This window comes from Stegostoma tigrinum, chromosome 6 (assembly GCF_030684315.1).
Source record: "Stegostoma tigrinum isolate sSteTig4 chromosome 6, sSteTig4.hap1, whole genome shotgun sequence".
NCBI lineage: Eukaryota > Metazoa > Chordata > Chondrichthyes > Orectolobiformes > Stegostomatidae > Stegostoma > Stegostoma tigrinum.
Window position 1 is genome coordinate 10,631,921 of NC_081359.1, and position 22,679 is coordinate 10,654,599.

At 42.6% G+C, this 22,679-nt stretch overlaps 1 long non-coding RNA gene across 1 annotated transcript in view; it reads left to right on the forward strand.

The window, feature by feature from the left end:
- Nucleotides 1-22,679, forward strand: part of LOC125453096 (uncharacterized) — a 324,490-nt gene that overhangs the window by 96,454 nt on the left and 205,357 nt on the right. The window lies entirely within an intron of this gene.

The following is a 22,679-nucleotide window of genomic DNA, read 5'->3' on the forward strand; positions in this document are numbered from 1 at the left end:
AGATATAGGACAGATGTCAGAGGTAGTTTCTTTACTCAGAGAGCAGTAAGGGAATGGAATGCTTTGCCTGCAACGGTAGTAGATTCGCCAACTTTAGGTGCATTTAAGTCGTCATTGGATAAGCATATGGACGTACATGGAATAGTGTAGGTTAAATAGGCTTGTGATCGGTATGACAGGTTAGCACAGCATCGAGGGCTGAAGGGCCTGTACTGTGCTGTAATGTTTTATGTTCTATATAACCTCTGAGCTGCAGGTGACTATCGTTTCATTGCATTTTTTTTCCATGGAAAAGGATGTCCTGGTATTTGTAGTTGGTAATTATGTTTAGTCCTGACCTTAAAAAATTATCTCATAAGATCTAATAATGTCTCTGATGAGAAAGCCATCTTCCTGGTGTTAATTTTAATCTGGTGACAACCAAATGGGTCTCTAGGGATCCAACAGTAACGATGAGCTGTATGTTAGGCCTGAAAGAGTCAGAAGTGTAACAAAGGATGTGACGTAAATAGCAGGAACCAAAATTTCAACTTCCTGATGGGAGCTTGAGACATGTGGGTAAGTCAGCAGTGAGGAAATGGTGTGTTAGTTCACAGTATGCTGCAGTTTCCCACTTGAAATATATTTGCGGCCCTGAATTCTCATTACATAAATATGTCTGGCTTTCAAGACAAGTGATATACTGGCATCTTAAGTAGACCCAAGTTTGATTCCACCTTCAGGCAACTGTCGATGTGGAGTTTGCACATTCACTCCATGTCTGCTTGGCCTTCCTTCTGGTGTTCCGTTTTTGTCCCACAATCCAAAGATGAGCGGGTTAGGATGGATTGGCTGTGCTAAAATGCCCCGTAGTATCCAGGGATGTGCAGGCTAGGTGTGTCAGCCATGGGAAATACAGGGTTATAAGTAGAGGGTAGGGGCTGGGTCTAGGTGGGATGTTCTTTAGAGGGTCAGTGTTGGTGTGGACTTGATGAATGGTTTGCTTCCAACAGTAGGGATTCTATGATTCTATGAAATGCATAAAACAAGTGGCCAATGTCATCTTCTGTTGCACAAATTAATTTAAGTAAAGACAGGCAGAATGCAATAGCATCGAGACCCATTGTTCATCTCCCTAGAGTGGGAAGGGCCATCAACTGTGCAAATGAGGCCATTGGACCTTCTTGTGACCAGCCTGCAGCATTTGTGAATTACAAAAGTTTTGAATGCACAGCTGGTCTCCAACCTCAAGCAGATAAAAAGCAATATGAGATAACAAAGTGTGGAGCTGGATGAACACAGCAGGCCAAGCAGCATCTTAGGAGCACAAAAGCTACAAGAGAGTTGCAGTGAGAGAGAGAGATCCCCTGAGGTTTGTCCGGAGGGAGGAGGGTAACTTCTTCAGGTTAGGCATCCCTAGAAGAGGCTTTGCAGTGAGGTTAAAATTGTATCAGAGATAATGGGAACTCCATTTTTATCTCAGATAAAAAGCAATGTTTCTTTTTCTCCCCTGAGAACACTAATGCAAGATGTATTTTGAACAAATAGCAGCTAATTTTTCAGGCACCAGTAAGATTCACCAGTAAATGCCCACCTACGCATGCTACAAAACGTTAAATTTTATTCAGAACTGGGCAGGAACCAGCTCCCTATATAAGAATAGAAGTGCTTCTTATTTCCATTTCTGCTATTGGAATTGATGTAACATAGAATATTACCCAATATCAGCAAGCAGAATAAACAGCCAATCACATTAAGGAATTCTCATTGACAGCAAATAGAAAAATATTATCCATTGGTTAACTTTCATTCTTATATTAATTCAAACAGTTCGGAAAACCTTCGTTGTAAGTTGAAACATGTTAAAGAACTGACATGTTTTCCTGAGCCAAACATGTCAGTTCGAATATGATAATGGTCCAAAAGCAGCCCTATATGTTCGATGGCATAACACAAGGCCATAAAGACTAGGTTCTTGCTATTACAAGGGGGTACAGTTTTAACGTGAGTGGAGGTAGATGTAGGGGAGACATCGGAAGTAGGTTCCTAACTCAGAAAGTGGTCATGGCATGGAACACATTGCCGGAGAGGATAGTGGAGTTGGGACATTTAAGCAGCTATTAGATAGGCATATGGGTGATAGTATATGGTAGGGGGGGAGGCTAGATAGACCTTAGGTTTAGGGTAAAAGTTTGGCACAACATTGTAGGCCAAAGGGTCTGTGCTGTGCCGTACTGTTCTATGTTCTATTTTCTTGTTGTGATAGATGTCTTCAAATTTATGAACAATATCAATGATTTATATCACTGTAATATCATATACTTACAAATAAATTGGATTCTGTGCTTCCCGCCAATATGCACATAAATAACGGATAAACATACTGTACTGATTTCACCACAATGAGAAAGAAAATCAAAAGTACTGCGGATGCTGTAAATCAGGAACAAAAACAGAAGTTGCTGGAAAAGCTCAGCAAGTCTGACAGCATCTGTGAAGGAAAAAACAGAGTTAACATTTTGGATCCAATGACCCTTCCTCAGAATGGTTCTGAGGAAGGGTCATTGCACCCAAAACTTAAACTCTGTTTTTTCCTTCACTGATGCTGTCAGACTTGCTGAGCTTTTCCAGCAACTTCTGTTTTTGTTCATCACACTGAGAACCTGACAGAAGGGAGGGTGGAAACATTTGTGCTGGAAAATCTATGTTGTGATGTCTTGTAACGGTCTTCAAGGTACACTGTCTGTCTGGTCTGGGATCTGTGCAAAACACAACATTTTTCTTTTTTCACTTTAAGGAATGGGAATACTGTTCAAACAACATGTACAAGCATGAATATGGATACATTGACTCTACAATAGTGCTTTGGTGGATATATGACATGACCAGATCTGGTTTTTTTATAGTTATTACAATTTTGCTGAGTAGTTTCACTCTGTGGTTTTCATGAATGAAAATATATTGTTTGCCTTAGATGTGTGGATTTTTTCTTTATTCTTTTACAGGGTGAGGACATTGCTGGTCAGGCCAGGATTTATTGCCCATCCCTAATTGCCCAGAGGGCAGTTCAGAGTCAACTACATTGCTGTGCGTCTGGAGTCACATGTAGGCCAGATCAGTTAAGGATGGCAGTTTCCTTCCCTCAAGGACATGAGTGAATCAGATGGGTTTTTTAATCAACAATTGATAGTGGTCATCATTAGACTTTTTAGTTCCAGATATTTATTGAATTCAAATTCTACCATCTCCTTGGTGGGATTCAAACCTCGATGCCCAGAACATTACCTGGGTCTCCAGATTAACAGCGCAGTGATATTGCTAATAATCCATCGCCTCCATTGTGGATGTTGTCTGGCATGACATCTTTAATATCTGACTAGTCATCCTGTGTGATGGGCAGTTGCTTGTATGCAGTTCTGGCATGTTACCTATTTCTTTGCAGGACTGTAATCACTGCTTATTACAATAAAGTATGACCTTGGTGGGACACAATGGCACAGTATCATTCCACAAGCCCATAGTATATTTTCTAGTTCAAGTTAGGTTAACTGCCTGCATTGCTCAGGGATGATACAATTAGACGATTTTTGATTTTCTTTACAGTAATGCATCCTGCTCATGACCAAATGGAGACAATGTGGATTGGAAAAAATATGTGATGTAATAACCATACAAATCTTAATGATTCATTTTTTAGTGTGTTATAAAGGCCTTTTATTTAACCATGATGGGGGACTTCACAATTCTTCCCTTCCATACACTTACTGCTCAGGTATGCATAAGTCATTGCTATAAATTTGAAAGAATATGGTAAAAAATGCATTTGATGTCACACAAATGTATAATTAATCTTCCAAGATCAGAGCTGTTGCCAAATATGATCCATAGTGCTCCAGGGACGCGCAGACTCAGTCTGTTAGGCACAGAAAATGCAAGGTTGCAGTGATAGGGTGGGGAGATGGGCATGGAAGCAATGCTCTTAGGAGGGGTCAGTGTGGACTAAATGGGCCAAATGGCCTGCTTCCACGCTGTCGACGTTCTATGATTTTCATCAGGTTAAGGACTTACTGTGAGGCAGGAATTTCATGCTCCTTGCTGCTGACAGCACAATAATAACAAAGGTGATATGAAGAATTCTGTGACTAGAGCAGCTTCACACAATTTGCCTCAAAGGTGTATTGATCTTGTTTAACTTCACCCTCTCCAGTCAAATAAATTATTCCTGTAAAGCTGGTGGTCTAAGATTGCAAGGCTAGAATGAAGTCTTGCCCTTAGCAACATTTCAAGAGGCTACGGGCAGCGAGCCCATGGACTCCCAAGCTGTGTGTTTACTGGATGACTGATTCTCCTTGTAATTTTAGCTCAGTGTGCGTTGAAGTAGCAGAAACAATTTTAAAAGAGTTACATGACTGGTACAATTTAGAATTCCTGTTACTGAATGTTTACAACAGGCTCTAAATGTCATTAGGATATGTTAAAGATTAATTTCAGCTCTCATCTCCTGAAGCGGCAGACTCAACCTGTAGACCACTTGTGACACTTCTGATTTCTTTGCAAGTCAAAATTTAAATTGGTCTCCTGCTGGTAATGTTTGTGTTACAGCAAACAAATGGATGTTATATGGGGTTTTAACAAGGATAAATAGTCATGAGAAACTGTTCTTGCAGTCATAATCGCTGCATCTAAAATACATCCAAACTGAAGGTGGAAAAAGATTTTTGGCTGTCAACCTAACCCTCACCCTACTGTTTTAAAAGTTAAACATTGCATTTGGTCTGTTGTACATGTTGTCCATCGCATTTATCACGTTCAATCACAGAACTTACCCAAATGCCACTGATTCCTTTTGTCTTTGCTAGGACTCAAGTGCAAAGTGACTACAGCTTCCGTCTATATATTCACAATAACCATGATGTGGAGGTGCCCGTGTTGGACTGGGGTGGACAAGGTCAAAAATTACCTGCCACCAGGTTATAGCCCAACAGGTTTATTCAGAACAAGGGTCCCAAACCAAAACATCAACTTTCCTGCTCCTCTGATGCTGCCTGGCCTGCTGTGTTCCTCCAGCTCCACTCTGTGTTATCTCAGACTCCAGCATCTGCAGTTCTTGCTATCTCCTTTGGAGTCTTGCTCCTTCTTCAGCTTGACCCTGTTTATATATTAACAGAAACAACACTGCAATATACAGTGTCAGAGATAATGGGAACTGCAGATGCTGGAGAATTCCAAGATAATAATGTCATCCCCTCCCCCCACTGCAAATCCCTAAACCAGCCCAGTTCATCCCCTCCCCCCACTGCAAATCTCCCCTTCCCCCACTGCATCCCTAAACCAGCCCAGTTCATCCCCTCCCCCCACTGCAATCTCCCCTTCCCCCACTGCATCCCTAAACCAGCCCAGTTCATCCCCTCCCCCCACTGCAATCTCCCCTTCCCCCACTGCATCCCTAAACCAGCCCAGTTCATCCCCTCCCCCCACTGCAATCTCCCCTTCCCCCACTGCATCCCTAAACCAGCCCAGTTCATCCCCTCCCCCCACTGCAATCTCCCCTTCCCCCACTGCATCCCTAAACCAGCCCAGTTCATCCCCTCCCCCCACTGCACCACACAACCAGCCCAGCTCTTCCCCCCCACCCACTGCATCCCAAAACCAGTCCAACCTGTCTCTGCCTCCCTAACCGGTTCTTCCTCTCACCCATCCCTTCCTCCCACCCCCAGCCGCACCCCCAGCTACCTACTAACCTCATCCCACCTCCTTGACCTGTCCGTCTTCCCTGGACTGACCTATCCCCTCCCTACCTCCCCACCTACACCCTCTCCACCTATCTTCTTTGCTCTCCATCTTCGGTCCGCCTCCCCCTCTCTCCCTATTTATTCCAGTTCCCTCCCCCCATCCCCCTCTCTGATGAAGGGTCTAGGCCCGAAACGTCAGCTTTTGTGCTCCTGAGATGCTGCTTGGCCTGCTGTGTTCATCCAGCCTCACATTTTATTATCTCTCCTATAATAAAATGTGAGGCTGGATGAACACAGCAGGCCAAGCAGCATCTCAGGAGCACAAAAGCTATTTGTGCTCCTGAGATGCTGCTTGGCCTGCTGTGTTCATCCAGCCTCACATTTTATTATCCTGCAATATACAGTACTTAGTAGTAAATGGTTTCAACGTTTTCACTTTCCACCTCTTTCCTTTACACAAAAAAAATGCGTATTGCACAAAATGCAGGATTTTATATTTTTGTTGAGAAAGCTTATGCTTAGTCAAAATATGTTAAACAAAAGTACAACGATAAAGAACGTTGCTTCAAGAATCAGGATAGTGCTTCTCTGTCATGCATTCCTTACACTTAAACAGGATCAGACCTGCCTCATTTAACAAAAAGTTGAGTCAGAACACTTTCATTGTTACAGATGCACAAATGGAAGAAATGCAAATATACAGGGCCCAGGCTCAACCACCTGCTGAGTTAGCAGCAGCACAGCAATCAAGATATTTTCTAATCAACCTGCTCAGAGATGTGTTACATACCTTTAGAGCATGTTTGACTTGAGCCTGGGCCGCCTGTCTCAGAGGTGGAGCGATTATCACTGTGCCAAACACAACACAGTGATCAAATTGCCAATCTATAAAATGTCGTACCCTTTGCCTTTAAATCAGCAGCAGTTTTATTCATTAAAGCAATTAGTCAAACTATGCAAATGGTCAAATAAAAGCCAACAGTAAATGGAATCCTAGATAACAAAGTGTGAGGCTGGATGAACACAGCAGGCCAAGCAGCATCTCAGGAGCACAAAAGCTGACGTTTCGGGCCTAGGCCCTTCATCAGAGAGGGGGATGGGGTGAATAAATAGGGAGAAAGGGGGAGGTGGACCAAAGATGGAGAGAAAAGAAGATAGGTGGAGAGGAGAGTATAGGTGGGGATGTGGGGAGGGGATAGGTCAGTCCAGGGAAGACGGATAGGTCAAGGAGGTGGGATAAGGTTAGTAGGTAGGAGATGGAGGTGCGGCTTGGGGTGGGAGGAAGGGACGGGTGAGACGAAGAACAGGTTAGGGAGACAGAGACAGGCTAGTCTGGTTTTGGGATGCAGTGGGTGGGGGGGAAGAGCTGGGCTGGTTGTGTGGTGCATTGGGGGGGAGGGGATGAACTGGGCTGGTTTAGGGATGCGGTGGGGGAATGGGAGATTTTGAAGCTGGTGAAGTCCACATTGATACCATTGGGTTGCAGTGTTCCCAAGCGGAATATGAGTTGCTGTTCCTGCAACCTTTGGGTGGCATCATTGTGGCACTGCAGGAGGCCCATGATGGACATGTCATCTAAAGAATGGGAGAGGGAGTGGAAATGGTTTGCGACTGGGAGGTGCAGTTGTTTATTGCGAACCGAGCAGAGGTGTTCTGCAAAGCGGTCCCCAAGCCTCCGCTTGGTTTCCCCAATGTAGAGGAAGCCACACCGGGTACAATGGATACAGTATACCACATTGGCAGATGTGCAGGTGAACCTCTGCTTAATGTGGAAAGTCATCTTGGGGCCTGGGATGGGGGTGAGGGAGGAGGTGTGGGGGCAAGTGTAGCATTTCCTGCAGTTGCAGGAAAAGGTGCCGGGTGTGGTGGAGTTGGAGGGCAGTGTGGAGCGAACAAGGGAGTCACGGAGAGAGTGGTCTCTCCGGAAAGCAGACAAGGGTGGGGATGGAAAAATGTCTTGCGTGGTGGGGTCAGATTGTAGATGGCAGAAGTGTCGGAGGATGATGCGTTGTATCCAGAGGTTGGTGGTGTGGTGTGTGAGAACGAGTGGGATCCTCTTTGTGGTGTGTGAGAACGAGAGGGATCCTCATCCCACCTCCTTGATCTGTCCGTCTTCCCTGGACAAACCTATCCCCTCCCCACGTCCCCACCTATACTCTCCTCTCCACCTATCTTCTTTTCTCTCCTTCTTCGGTCCGCCTCCCCCCTCTCCCTATTTATTCCAGAACCCTCACCCCATCCCCCTCTCTGATGAAGGGCCTAGGCCCGAAACGTCAGCTTGTGTGCTCCTGAGATGCTGCTTGGCCTGCTGTGTTCATCCAGCTTCACACTTTATTATCTTGGATTCTCCAGCATCTGCAGCTCCCATTATCTCTGAGTAAATGGAATCCTTTCGCTCACAGCCAATGTTCTTACCTTCAAGAGAGGATGTCTAGTTTCAAATCTAATAGGGTAAAGGTATGTCCTAAGGTGCAGATTGGGACAAAATAATTTTTAAAAAGGTAAAGAAGCTGATAAAACAAAATGACCGATTTTGCCACATTATAGGAAATCCAAAGTGAGATCCAAATGCTGTAGAATCAGAAGAATTGACCAGCCTTAACAGGTGTAATGCTGATGTCAGTGTTTGCTATTGACTCAATAAAGAAACAATAGGTTCAGTGAGATGCAATTAGTTTTTAATGGCATCTTGCAAATATCACAGATTGGTTGCTAAATAGTTGACAGTAATTAAAGATTGTATGAAACCTCCTCCATAGCCAGGTGAATCCAGGCCGGAGTCTCATTGTCTGGAACATTTGGCTCAGGTTTTGTTTTTTTTTCATCCAGACTAGCTGCCCTTGGGCCATGGTACCAGACTTGTGCTGGAACAATATGCCAATCCATCTAAACCCAACTTTCAGGTTACTCCTTGAGCATATACCTGGTGTACAGACTGCACTTCTCTTGTTGATGGCCTTGCGCATGTTCCATTGTATGCATGTTCATAGATTCGCTACTGTACAGAAATGGCCATTCAGCCCATCAAGACCACACTGCCCCTTCAAAGAGAATCACACCCCCCAACCCTATCCCTGTAATCCTGCATATCCCGTGGCTTAGCTACCGAGCCTGCACATCGCTGGACATTGTGAGGAATTTAGCATGGACAATCCACCTCACTTGCACAGCTTTGGTTGTGGGAGGAAACCTGTGCAGAGCCACCATGTCTCCCTGATCTTTGAAATTCAACTAATGCTTGATTCTCATTTTTTTAACTGGGTTTAAGAAGAAAGCCTCTTCCTTCAGGTCATTTAACAGGGGGAACAGACAGAGTGGAATAGAGCTGCTGATTGAAAATATCTTTTCCAGAATGTAATCATGAGTATAGAAGCACCCTTAGTGGTCTAACATGGAAGAGAATTTGGTTTATGTCACAAGTGAATTATGAAGATTTCAACAACATGCTTAATTCATTGTGTACAGAGGGGAAGATTATTCCCATTGCCTCGCTGACTAGTAGAGTGCGCTGTTGGTAACTGACAGTGCTGATAAACAATCTTGATCAGTTGTTCTGTGATCACCAATTAGTCACTCAGGTAGAGCTCAGTAAGCTCCAGTCCAAATTACTCCCAAGCATCTCAACGTCCAAACCAATTGTCATTATTTGGATCGTACGGGGGGTAGGAGGGATATCCTCAGAAAGAGAGGAACCTGGAATGGTGGAGTCAGAGTCTACTTTTGTGCAACATATGAGCACACTCTGACTCACCCTGGAGCCACACAAAAAAAATTACCTTTTCATAGGCCTGGTCAATTGCTAAATCTTGGTGGAGGACATGCAACATTCAAGCATTTTGAACAGTTTACTATGCTCAACTAGTTATATAAATGCAAGGTGTTGTTGTTGTCACTGGAACTGTAATTTTCACTGAATCAGTCAGGTGTTCTTGTCAGAGATGGCGTTAGCCAGATAGAGAGCAAGGAAATGGTATAGATTTGTCCTCACACTTTAAGTGTATTAAGTTTCCGCACCCTTTCTCTCCAGGAGCACTGGTAAAACTCTCCACCCAACATCTATGAAACAACAATTATATATTTTTAGTGTATATAAATGGCTCCCATGAGCCATGACACCAGGGAGCTGCAAGGCAATATTTTTCTTCTCAGTAAGTAAACCGATCCAATTTTAAACTTGAAACTCATTATCTTAATCTATTATTTTGGAAAGAAAGTTACTTTAAACATCCACTAGTGTAGGCTTTGTGAGAGTTTTTGTAATATTGCACAGAAAGGGCGCAATTTTTTTTTGAGAGAGAATATAGATCGTCCATTGTAGCACTTGAGAAATGCAATCTCGGTCATTGTGGTTTTACAGTAAACTGGATAGAATGATCCAATTTGAACCCATGTAATAAAAATGAAATTGAACCTATTTGTCACGATAAATGGCTCTAATTATAAGCTAACAGAATTACAAAGATCAGCCCCCTGCAGACACATAAAAATCCCAGAGTTCTTTGTATTAAAAGACAAAGGACTAAAAATCGGTTTGTCCCTTTTGTTCAGGCACGGGGAGGGTATCATGAATGAGACCATAAGATGTAGGAACAGATTTAGGATATTTGGCCCATTGAGTCTGTACTGAAAGTCGATTGTGGCTGATAAGCTTCTCGAACCCATTCTCCTGCCTTCTCCCCATAACCTTTGATCTCCTTATTAATTACAACTGATTCATAATTGGTTCCAATGAAGATTGACAGAATGTAAATTTGGAGCTGACACCACATTTTCTGATACTAACATTTGGTTTATTCAAAAAGGGAAGGAGACAGGGAGCAATAGGTCAGTTAGCTTAACAGCTGCCATTTGGAAAATGTTAAGAGTCCGTTACAAAGGATGTAGTAAAAGAGCATTTAAATATATATATTATGATTAAAAAAGTCACCATGGTTTCATAAAGGGGCATGAGTAAGTAATAGAAATGTAATGTGGTGATATGCACATCACTCATAAATACTCAGACGTCACAGTATTTGAAGTATCCTTTTTTTTGCCAGTTTATTAAGAATGCTAGTTGATAAGGTGCCAGTTAAAAAAAAGTTTGCTGTATATTATCATCAAGTTTGCGAATGACACAGAGATAAAGATAAACAGTGAGAATGAAAGAGTTTAAAGAGAAATAGAGGCAGGTTAAGAAAGTGGGCGAAACCTCGGCAGATGGAATACAATATGAGTTAATGAACCTTGGAGGGAAGCATAGAAGAGTTTTAAATTATTCAAATGAAAATAAAAAGCCTACAGAAACCTGCAGCAAAAAAAGCAGATTTAAGGATGTTAAGAAGAGGTAAGTAAAAGCTAGCATACAAACGCCGCATGTAAAAACGAAAGAAAATGGAATGTTGGCCTTTATTTCAAGGGAATGAGGTATAAAAACATCCTTTCTAAAACTGTACTATATACTAGTTAGACCACAGCCTGAATACTGTGATAGTCTTACCTAAGGAAAGATATACTGGCATTGGGAGCAGTCCAGAGAAGGTTCATTAGGTTGAACCTAAGCATGGAAAGGTTTATTTATGAGGACAGATTGAGTAGGTTGGGCCTGTATACATTGGACTTTATGAAAATGAGAACTAACCTGAGTGAAAGATCTATATGATTCTTAAGGCCTTAACAGGGAAGATACTAAAACCTTATTTATCCATGTGGGAGACTCCACAACCACAGGATAATTGGTAGCCAACTTGAGATAGAAATGATGAGGAACTTTTTCTTTCAAAGGGCAGTAAATCTATGAAATCCTTTACAGCAGAGGACTTGGTTGAGCCTGGGTCACTAAGTATATTTAACATTGAGCTATATAGATGTTCAATCAGGTAGGTAATCAAAGGTTATGAGGATAAACCTGTCAATCGGAGTTGAGGAATATCAGGTATGCCATGATCTCATTGAATGGTGGAAGAGGATCAATGGGCTGAATCGCCTACTTCTGCTCCTATATCTATGATGTTATGGGCTGAACTGTTTTTGCACTGTCTCTGCACCCAGTAACTAAACAAACATTGTTATGCAGCTCATCTTTTGCTCTTGAAGTAGTCTGTCCCTTTAAAAAAAATTGTATCAGATAACAGAAGTCTATCGTTGAAAACCATTTTCTCCAGTTCTGAAGGAGAGAAATGGAACAGCAATGGGAAAAAAAACATAAAATAGTCACAGATGTTAACTGGAAGCCGTTCAGCCCTTTGAGCTGCTACTACTATTCAATATGATCTGGGCTGATCATCCAACCCAATGCACTCTTCCTCCCCACTGCCTTTGCTCCCTTTAGCCCTAAGAATTATATCTATCCTCTTCTTGAAAATATTCAATTTTATGACTTCAGTTGTTTTTGTGGTAGAGAATTCCACAGGCTCACCATTATTTTGAGGGCCAATTCTTTGCATACACTGGAATGTAGCCTAATGGGCCTTGGTAATTTGTCAGTGTTCAGTCCCATCAATTTCCCCAACACCATTGCATTACCAATTCAGAATTTCCTTCAATTTCTCCATCTCACTAGACCATGTGTTTCCTGGTATTTTTGGGATGATATTTATGTCCTTTTTTGCAAAGATACAGCAAAGCATGTATTTAATTGGTCTGCCAGCCGATTGATCCCCACGATAATTTCATCTGTTTCTGATCCTAAGGTTTGAAGACATCTGTCTTCAATAATTTTCTTTTCTTTTCAATTACAGATAAAATCTTTTAAAGTTTATATGGTTCCCCAAAAGAAACATCAGCATTCTTGCTCCTCTGATGCTGCTTGGCCTGCTGTGTTCATCCAGCTCTACACCTTGTAATCTCGGATTCCCCAGAATCTGCAGTTCTCATTATCTCTCACACACTATTTGTCCCTTTGAACCATTTGTCCTCTTTTGCTGAAATCTAAACTGTTTCCAATCCTTGGAACAAAAAACAAAGTTGTTGGAAAAGCTGAGCAGGTCTGGCAGCATCTGTGAAGAAAAAAGTAGAGTTAACGTTTTGGGTCGGGTGACCCTTCCTTAAAACCCTTGGGTCTGCTGCTCTTTTTGGGCATGCTCCATCCTTGGATCTAATATGTTTCCTAATTTCCCTTGCAGGCCATGGCCAGACAATCTTTTCTATTTTAGTGTTGTGTCAGATAAAATAAATTGAACAATTGTTACAGCTCCTACTTCTTTAAATGTTTGCTGTTGCCACATGAAGAATATAGAGCTGCCATTGGAACCCTGCTGCCACAAACATGCAATCTCCTGGCTGCCTCAAAGGACATGTTAGTGTCTGTCATGGACAGCCAGATCCAGGAGCATTAGAGTCTGCTGGATGTGTGTACAGGCCTGCAATCCATCACTCTAGTCACTGCTGCTCAACACCAACAGCAAGGCAACATGAACTCACCACAGATGCCCCTTCCTCATAACAAGACCTTAGATACATAATCACATGAGGAACCTCAGATAGATTCCCCAGAAGCCAACTCTCAGGACAGCCCAGAGGTGGCCAGAAGGCTTTACACCTCTACCCTGTCTGAAACCCTTATCCATCTGGGGCATTCAAGCCAAGGAGGATGCACTTGCCTCTGGGTAGGACACACTCAGTCTAGTTGGGTCCCCTCCCCACAGTTGTCATTAAGTGGCTCAAACAAACCTCCAAAGCCAATAGAACTCATGTAAGTCAGGGTCCCTCCACCCCTGGCTGGAACTTGGAGACACAAACTGTGTAGGTGAAGATTTAGATAGATATTTGGGTGGGAACTTGGGGAAGTTCAAAACTTGTGGGTTAAGCGAAAGTGGTGCCAAAAAGGGCATGTGTAGGCTTCTTATCAATGGTAACCTCCAGAAAGTTGATGGTGCAAGAATTCAGTGATAGCAATGTTATTGAATACCAAGGTGGGGAAGTAAAATTCTCCCTTCTACAGACACTTGCTCACCTCCTGCCTAAGCCAGATCACTTACAAGGCACAGGTCAAGAGAGTGATAGAATACACTTCATTTGCCTGGATGGTGTAATTCCATAAACACTCAAGAAACTTGACACTAACAGGATAAAAGAATGGACTTGATTAGTATTCCATACACCTCCATCAACATACTCTCCCTTCATCAATGATATTCCCAGAGACCTTCAATGGTAAAATGAGACATTACAAGTCTTTCTTCTTGCAGTTCTGAAAAAACAGTTAGCTGTGTTTCTCTCTGTGTAGGTACTGTCTGACTGCTGAGCAACATTCCGCTGTAAGTTTCAATGCGTAGCAATGGGTGTCAACACATTGATCGCAACATAGTCTTTAGTTCCAGAAGCCCCTGCTGCACACATAATGCAAAAGACCATGCTGCTGGGGAGAATAAAATTTAAGACAGAAGGCTGCTGCTGAGAATTCATATCACTTTCTATATTCCGTACTAAAAGAGTTGATTGAAAATCTGTGCACCTGAAAATATTCCATCTCAATTTTGTCTCAATTGTTACAAAAATGTTTGATTTCATAATTTTTTAAGAAAAAAATCATAGTAAAAGAAAATTTCTGTTTTAAAACAAAACCTTAACATTGGAAATTAATTAAGTAGAGCTTTCAATATGGATATATTATCACGTCCAGTGGAACATTTTAAAGCCGACAGATCAATATCTCAGTCTCAAATTGTGGGATATACTGAGCACACGACAACACAATGGATTCTTCTAAGGTGCAAAAACAGTGCTCCTGCCTCAGCAGATAGCAAAGTGGGAGTCGCTTGAATCAATAATAATGGCATTTGAAAAGTTGATAGATTGAGCTAAAAGACAACTTAAGACTGTAACCATAAACCCTGGATTTAACCACTGTCAAAGTTGGAAAGTTCACTGACCAGCCTGGTACAGACACGTCTACAAGTTGAAACTACCAAATTGACTACACAAGAATCTTCGGGTGCAGAACCACAAGATGCAGGCTCTGATTAAAACATCCTCTAAAAGAGGGGACTTTTGATCAAAGGAAGAACAAAGAGAATAAGACACACAGAAAGCTAAGTACTGTTTTGCTGAAAGAATCTCAGGCAGGAAGTCCTTAAAACTTCTGAAGATAAAAGAAGCTTCTCTCCATCATAAAAATTATTGACTGTTCTAAAAACCTTTACAAGAAAAGAAACACCTATTCAACAATAAAAGCTATTGCTCATACTGGATTTGAAATCAAATGTTAACCAACAAGGAATTTCGGCAATTGTATACAATAGAAACTTGTTGGGACGTTCTTCTCAGAAGTATTATTTTGGCATATCTATAATTTTTTTTAATCTTAGTGTCTGAATTTTTTTTAAATAAATAACTTCATCTTTTTATTCCTGAGGTAATTCCTGCAATAAATTCTAATAAACAAAGGCCTAAAGAACTTTTAACAAAACTTTGACTATTTTTAAACAAAAGCATTACAAATTAGAAAAAATGGGGGCTACATATTAATCTATAATTAACTAGCTGCTTCTTGGTGGGCATGACGTAGTTTATGAGAAATAACCCATTTTAAGTTCAAAATTCATCTGAATCTTTGTACAGATTTGAGATTGCCTGGCTATAAACTAGTTTGAAATTCCTTTCTTAGAAAAGGCACTCTCAACACATGTTTGTCTAATAGGCAATCATGTTTCGAATCAGCTTCCCTGTCTTCATATTTAACTTTGTTTACATCAAGTCTTCAGGTGATCCCAAAAAAAATTATGCACAAATCCTCATCAGTTCTGACTGATGATCAACTTTCATAATATGAATCTTTCCAAGTTCCTCATTCAGAGTGCTTTTGTTTTCATTTTTGCATCAAAATTGAGACTTATCTTTGTTTTAGTTTGGTTTTAGCTCAGTGGGCAAAATATGTGGCTTTCTAAATTCAAACCAGGTATTGATTTCAAACGGTGTCTTCATATCTGTGGTTACGAGTATCTCTTGCAAATAATCTACTCAGCCTATTAGCAGGGACTGACTAGTGGAAACCAGAGGAAAAGAGAACTAAAGAGCTAAAAACAAATAAGGTACGATGAGTTCCTCCAGGTCTTTTATCTAGTCAGCATGAGAAAATTCTCTTCCATTGGATTTTCAACCCAGTTCTGTCAAAATGCAAAAAAGTTCAAATTCTACAGGACAGTCTTTCTTCACCGCATTGAATGCTTGATGAAAAAAGAAATATTTACTCATCTACCCGTAAGTTAATGATGCAGAACACTCTTACTGTTCCGTTTGTAAAAGCCCTTTCAAGAAGTCTTGTTGGATTTCAAGAAATGCATCTGATCATTTGTGCTAGATACAGACCCATCTCACAGCAAAGTGTGTTAGGGCCAGACCAATTGTGCCATCGCAGCTTATGAAACAGACTCACCAAAAAAGTCAAAGATCTGAACAAACAATCTTTATTAAAAAAAAACTGTTGACTGAAGACTTAAATAGGGATGAGTCTGAAGCCTCTATTCATTTCCAAAGAGAGTGGGAAAGTAATTCCAAGGCACATGTAAATCAATACAGTTCCATTAATTATTATGGTGAATAGTGCCCAGCAGCATGTAGAATTAGAAATGGGAATGTCAATCAAACTTGATTTTTCATTTATTTTCATTTCATTCATGCTCGGTTACTGCCACACAAGTGAGATTGAAATCATCACTTGGAAAAAACGTCAATATTTGACTCTTAACAGTAGCAGTCTTAAAGTAATCTTATGACACATAATGGTTTAGAAATGTACTTCATTTATTTGTTACCCCAAGCTTTCATTTGTCACTGTGGATACTTAATTATAAAATTTCATTGCGATTGCTTTTCACAGAACTACTTGATCTTTGCAAAGCAAGTGGATGTCTACAAGGCTTGTTTAGTCAGCAAACAGCAAATTACTTAAGCAGTACAGTTTCCCAGGGTGATTTATTTTCATACCTGAAAGCTTTCATATCACATCTTACAAACCCATTGTTCTTGGTATGTAAACCACCTACTCATGGAGGTTTTGGACAAAGAGTAGCCTTTCTGAATTTCAAAACTATATTCTTATGCTAATACGATGATGATTTTGCTGACTTTTTCTAGTGAAATTGCTCATTACATTGTGAAAACTCTTATTCTGATGTACTTGAAAGCAACTACTGAAGAAAAGGCTAATAAAATGTGAGGCTGGATGAACACAGCAGGCCAAGCAGCATCTCAGGAGCACAAAAGCTGACGTTTCGGGCCTAGACCCTTCATCAGAGAGGGGGATGGGGGGAGGGAACTGGAATAAATAGGGAGAGAGGGGGAGGCGGACCGAAGATGGAGAGTAAAGAAGATAGGTGGAGAAGGTGTGGGTGGGGAGGTAGGGAGGGGATAGGTCAGTCCAGGGAAGACGGACAGGTCAAGGAGGTGGGATGAGGTTAGTAGGTAGCTGGGGGTGCGGCTTGGGGTGGGAGGAAGGGATGGGTGAGAGGAAGAACTGGTTAGGGAGGCAGAGACAGGTTGGACTGGTTTTGGGATGCAGTGGGTGGGGGGGAAGAGCTGGGCTGGTTGTGTGGTGCAGTGGGGGGAGGGGACGAACTGGGCTGGTTTAGGGATGCAGTGGGGGAAGGGGAGATTTTGAAACTGGTGAAGTCCACATTGATACCATATGGCTGCAGGGTTCCCAGGCGGAATATGAGTTGCTGTTCCTGCAACCTTCGGGTGGCATCATTGTGGCAGTGCAGGAGGCCCATGATGGACATGTCATCGAAAGAATGGGAGGGGGAGTGGAAATGGTTTGCGACTGGGAGGTGCAGTTGTTTGTTGCGAACTGAGCGGAGGTGTTCTGCAAAGCGGTCCCCAAGCCTCCGCTTGGTTTCCCCAATGTAGAGAAAGCCGCACCGGGTACAGTGGATGCAGTATACCACATTGGCAGATGTGCAGGTGAACCTCTGCTTAATGTGGAATGTCATCTTGGGGCCTGGGATGGGGGTGAGGGAGGAGGTGTGGGGACAAGTGTAGCATTTCCTGCGGTTGCAGGGGAAGGTGCCGGGTGTGGTGGGGTTGGAGGGCAGTGTGGAGCGAACAAGGGAGTCACGGAGAGAGTGGTCTCTCCGGAAAGCAGACAGGGGTGGGGATGGAAAAATGTCTTGGGTGGTGGGGTCGGATTGTAAATGGCGGAAGTGTCGGAGGATAATGCGTTGTATCCGGAGGTTGGTAGGGTGGTGTATGAGAACGAGGGGGATCCTCTTGGGGCGGTTGTGGCGGGGGCGGGGTGTGAGGGATGTGTCGCGGGAAATGCGGGAGACGCGGTCAAGGGCGTTCTCAATCACCGTGGGGGGGAAGTTGCGGTCCTCAAAGAACTTGGACATCTGGGATGTGCGGGAGTGGAATGTCTTATCGTGGGAGCAGATGCGGCGGAGGCGGAGGAATTGGGAATAGGGGATGGAATTTTTGCAGGAGGGGAGATTTTGAAACTGGTGAAGTCCACATTGATACCATATGGCAGCAGGGTTCCCAGGCGGAATATGAGTTGCTGTTCCTGCAACCTTCGGGTGGCATCATTGTGGCAGTGCAGGAGGCCCATGATGGACATGTCATCAAGAGAATGGGAGGGGGAGTGGAAATGGTTTGCGACTGGGAGGTATCTCCCCACATTCCACATTAAGCAGAGGTTCACCTGCACATCTGCCAATGTGGTATACTGCATCCACTGTACCCGGTGCGGCTTTCTCTACATTGGGGAAACCAAGCGGAGGCTTGGGGACCGCTTTGCAGAACACCTCCGCTCAGTTCGCAACAAACAACTGCACCTCCCAGTCGCAAACCATTTCCACTCCCCCTCCCATTCTCTTGATGACATGTCCATCATGGGCCTCCTGCACTGCCACAATGATGCCACCCGAAGGTTGCAGGAACAGCAACTCATATTCCGCCTGGGAACCCTGCAGCCATATGGTATCAATGTGGACTTCACCAGTTTCAAAATCTCCCCTTCCCCCACTGCATCCCTAAACCAGCCCAGTTCATCCCCTCCCCCCACTGCACCACACAACCAGCCCAGCTCTTCCCCCCTACCCACTGCATCCCAAAACCAGTCCAACCTGTCTCTGCCTCCCTAACCGGTTCTTCCTCTCACCCATCCCTTCCTCCCACCCCAAGCCGCACCCCCAGCTACCTACTAACCTCATCCCACCTCCTTGACCTGTCCATCTTCCCTGGACTGACCTATCCCCTCCCTACCTCCCCACCCACACCTTCTCCACCTATCTTCTTTACTCTCCATCTTCGGTCCGCCTCCCCCTCTCTCCCTATTTATTCCAGTTCCCTCCCCCCATCCCCCTCTCTGATGAAGGGTCCAGGCCCGAAACGTCAGCTTTTGTGCTCCTGAGATGCTGCTTGGCCTGCTGTGTTCATCCAGCTTCACATTTTATTATCTTGGAATCTCCAGCATCTGCAGTTCCCATTATCTACTGAAGAAAAGGCATTGGAATCTGCATAAATGTAAGCATTCCAGAGACATTAATGTTTTCATTGATGTTTTTATATTTTTCTATAACATACAGGGAATATTTAATGTTATTGAAGTTGAAACATTGGCTTTCACTAACACAGAATTAGCATATCCTTAATTGTCATGTGTACTCAACTGCAGAAGTACAGAAGTACGGTGAAAGATTTACAATGTCACCTCTCTTGGTGCCATCTTTGGCACAAAGTTCCTAGGTACAATTCTTAGATACAAAAGAAAGGAATAAAATGAAAAGAAGTTGCAATACCTTACAGTGATTCATAGTATAAGTTAAAATAAGACCTAGTTAGAAGGGTAAACACTATAGTCACAGAAACATTACATTGCAGTAGCTCTGCCCAGGGGCTTCCACATGTGGTCTGACTGGCCTCACAAGCTGCCAACCACCTGCGCTAGACCCCACTCCAACAACTGTCCCCACCCTGCTCCACGTGTCAAGCCCGCACTGCTCTGGTTCTCGACCACTCCTCACTGCTCCAGGCCTCCAGCCCCAAGGAATCATGCATAATATTCTAGTGAAGTAATGGGAATTATCAACAAGTAATCAGAAACAAAATCCAGCAATTCATCATTAGGATAGGCAATGTTGAACTGTAACATTGTACAGAAAATATTAGAAGCATTTTATGTTTGCATAACTCCATTTTGTCTATCTTATTAATGTTTATCAAATATCATGCATATTTCTGCCATTTTTGTTTTTACTTCAAATGTTAGGAGGTTCTCAGAACTCATTCATATTTGTAAAAGTTTAGCTTCAGAAATTATTCATGTATGTGAAATTTGTATAAATGGTAAAAATCAATGTGATTCCAAATTATTTTTGTTGATATGTATGGATGAAGTGCAAGGCCCAGTTAGATAAAAGTTAAAAAAAAACATTTAACTTAAAATAAAGCGAAGTCAAAGTTTTACAACACAAACCACATTTAATCTAAACATCAAAGGATCCACAGTGTGGTGCTGGAGGAAAACAGCAGGCCAGGCAGCATCAGAGGAGCAGGAAAGCTGATGTTTCAGTTTGGGACCCTTCTGATGACCCGAAACGTCAGCTTTCTTGCTCCCTCTGATGCTGCCTGGCCTGCTGTGTTGCTCCAGCTCCACACTGTGTTATCTCTGACTCCAGCATCGGCAGTTCGTGCTGTGTCTTAACCTAAAAAACACACTTAATTAGCGTTTGGGCTGAAAACCACATTCTCAGGTCTCAAATCAACAAATCAAGGTTGCAACTCTTTTTATTCATCACCCATGTTTGGCTAAAAGTGTTGTGTTTGCTCTCCTTTATCTTGTTTTTTTTCCCTGGAAATTCTGATAATTAATTGAGAACGTGGTTGCAGGTCAAACAATGAACTTTGTGGAAACAATGAACCCTTGCCCCACCCTTTACCAGCACTTCCAATGGATAGTGAACTCCCCATCCATGTTGGGATAGGTATGTTCTAACGTCTTATGACATGTTTTCTGTCACTATCACTTGCGAAACACTGCTTGGATGCTAGAAATTACAGTAATCAAAAGGGATCTAATGTTTCTGGGAAGCATATGGAGGCAGCAAACTATAAAATCCCCAAAAAATTAAGATTCAAAACAAACCTTAAAGCACTGGAATGTCAGTTCTGCTTCTGTCAACTTTTCCATAAATCCATAGAATCCCTACAGCTTTGAAGCAGGCAATTCAGACCATCGAGCCCACACTAGCTCTCCACAGAGCATCCCACCTAGGCCCACCATGCCCTACCCTGCCCCTGTAAACCTGTATTTCCCAAGGCTAATCCGCTCAGCCTACGCATCCCTGGATACTACGGGGCAACTTAGCATAGACACTCCATGGTCGAGCCAACACATCTTTGTACTGTGGGAGGAAACCGGAGCACCCGGAGGAAACATAGGCAGACTCGTGGAGAATGGGCAAACTCCCCACAGACAGTCGTCTGAGGCTGGATTCGAACCCAGGTCCCCGGTAGCAATGCTAGCCACTGAGTCACTGCGCTGCCCTTTCTCCATAGCAGCTTTCAAAATATATGGAAAATTATAAATCTGCCTGCATGACACAGAAGTCAAAAAGGGTACATATTTCTCAATCTCTTCTATGCAGATAGATTTGTGGCGTAAAGTTCAGAGGTAGTGGATGTTGTGGTATTATCAATGGACTAGTTATCCAGATACTCTAAGGCCAAGGATCTGTGGCTAGCAATTCAAGTGCCACCATGGGAAAGACGATCTGGGCCAATGTCTTAAATGTTTGTTTGAATTTCCATCATAAGTAAGGAGCATGTTCGCATAAACTTGAGTTCCGATGGAAATCCGTTTGAGAATTTTCCAGTTCAGTCAGGTAGTAGTTTCCTCGAACTCATGAGACAACAACTTTTGCAGTGAATGCTGATTCACTGAATTTGGTTAACAACAATAACTTGGAGATGTTCGAGCTGGAACAGAGATCACTTCATTCGACATGTAGATATTTTATACCATTTCTTGGCAGAGATTTAATCATTTAAACCTGTCAAAGAGGAATTCTCCCAATTTTTGAATCATATTTGATCTGGGTGTTTACCTGATTCCCCTGTAAGATTAAAGTGCTGTGGGTGGTATGGTGTACTTTTATTTTTCTTCTGTTTGTATTCATTCATGGGACATGAGCATTGCTCTGTGGGCCAGCATTTGTTTTCTCATCCCAGTTGCTCTCCTGAAGTTGGCGGTAGCTGCTTTCTTAAGCCACTGCAATCAGTTTGCTGTCAGTAGAATTACAATGCCACTAGTGAGGGAGTTCCAGAAACTGTATCTTGCTGGATAAGTCATCAAAACTATACAAAACTAGTTTGTATAAAAATACACAGCTTATCCAACAAGGTAAGGTTATATACAAGACTCTCTTCTGGAGTATTAGTACTTTTGAGCACATTTTTGTCACTCATTCCTTGCCTTAAACAATTAAAGTTGCAGATCGTTCTCTGCGGTGTCTTGAAGTTGTAATATATGGGCAATTATTCCTTAATTCTATTGACTTATTTAATATCTGGAACCACTTTAAATGCTCCAGGATATTTTGAAAATGGCTGTACAGATCACCTGACCTCTTACAGAAGGTGGAAATCTTAATAAATATATATATATATCCATGGGAGCTTGCAAGCCAGCATGTAGACCATCCTACAAGAACATAGAACATAGAACATTACAGCACAGTACAGGCCCTTCAGCCCTTGATGTTGTGCTGATCTGAAGCCCATAAGAGATGAGGTGGTGCTGGACCTAGTTTTAGGGAACAAAGCCAGGAACTTTTCACAGATAGAGACCATAACCCAGGAAGATTTAAGGTTGCCATGGAAAAAGGACAAAGGTAGAACAGAAATAAAGGGGGAATAAGTCTTGGAGGGAGGCTGATTTTAATATAGTAAGACAGGACTTAAGTCAAGGTGAACTTGGAGTAGCTACCTTTTGGAAAATCAACTTTAGATCAATAGGAGTCTTAAAGGTGTTTCTGTAAAAATGGTAAGTGA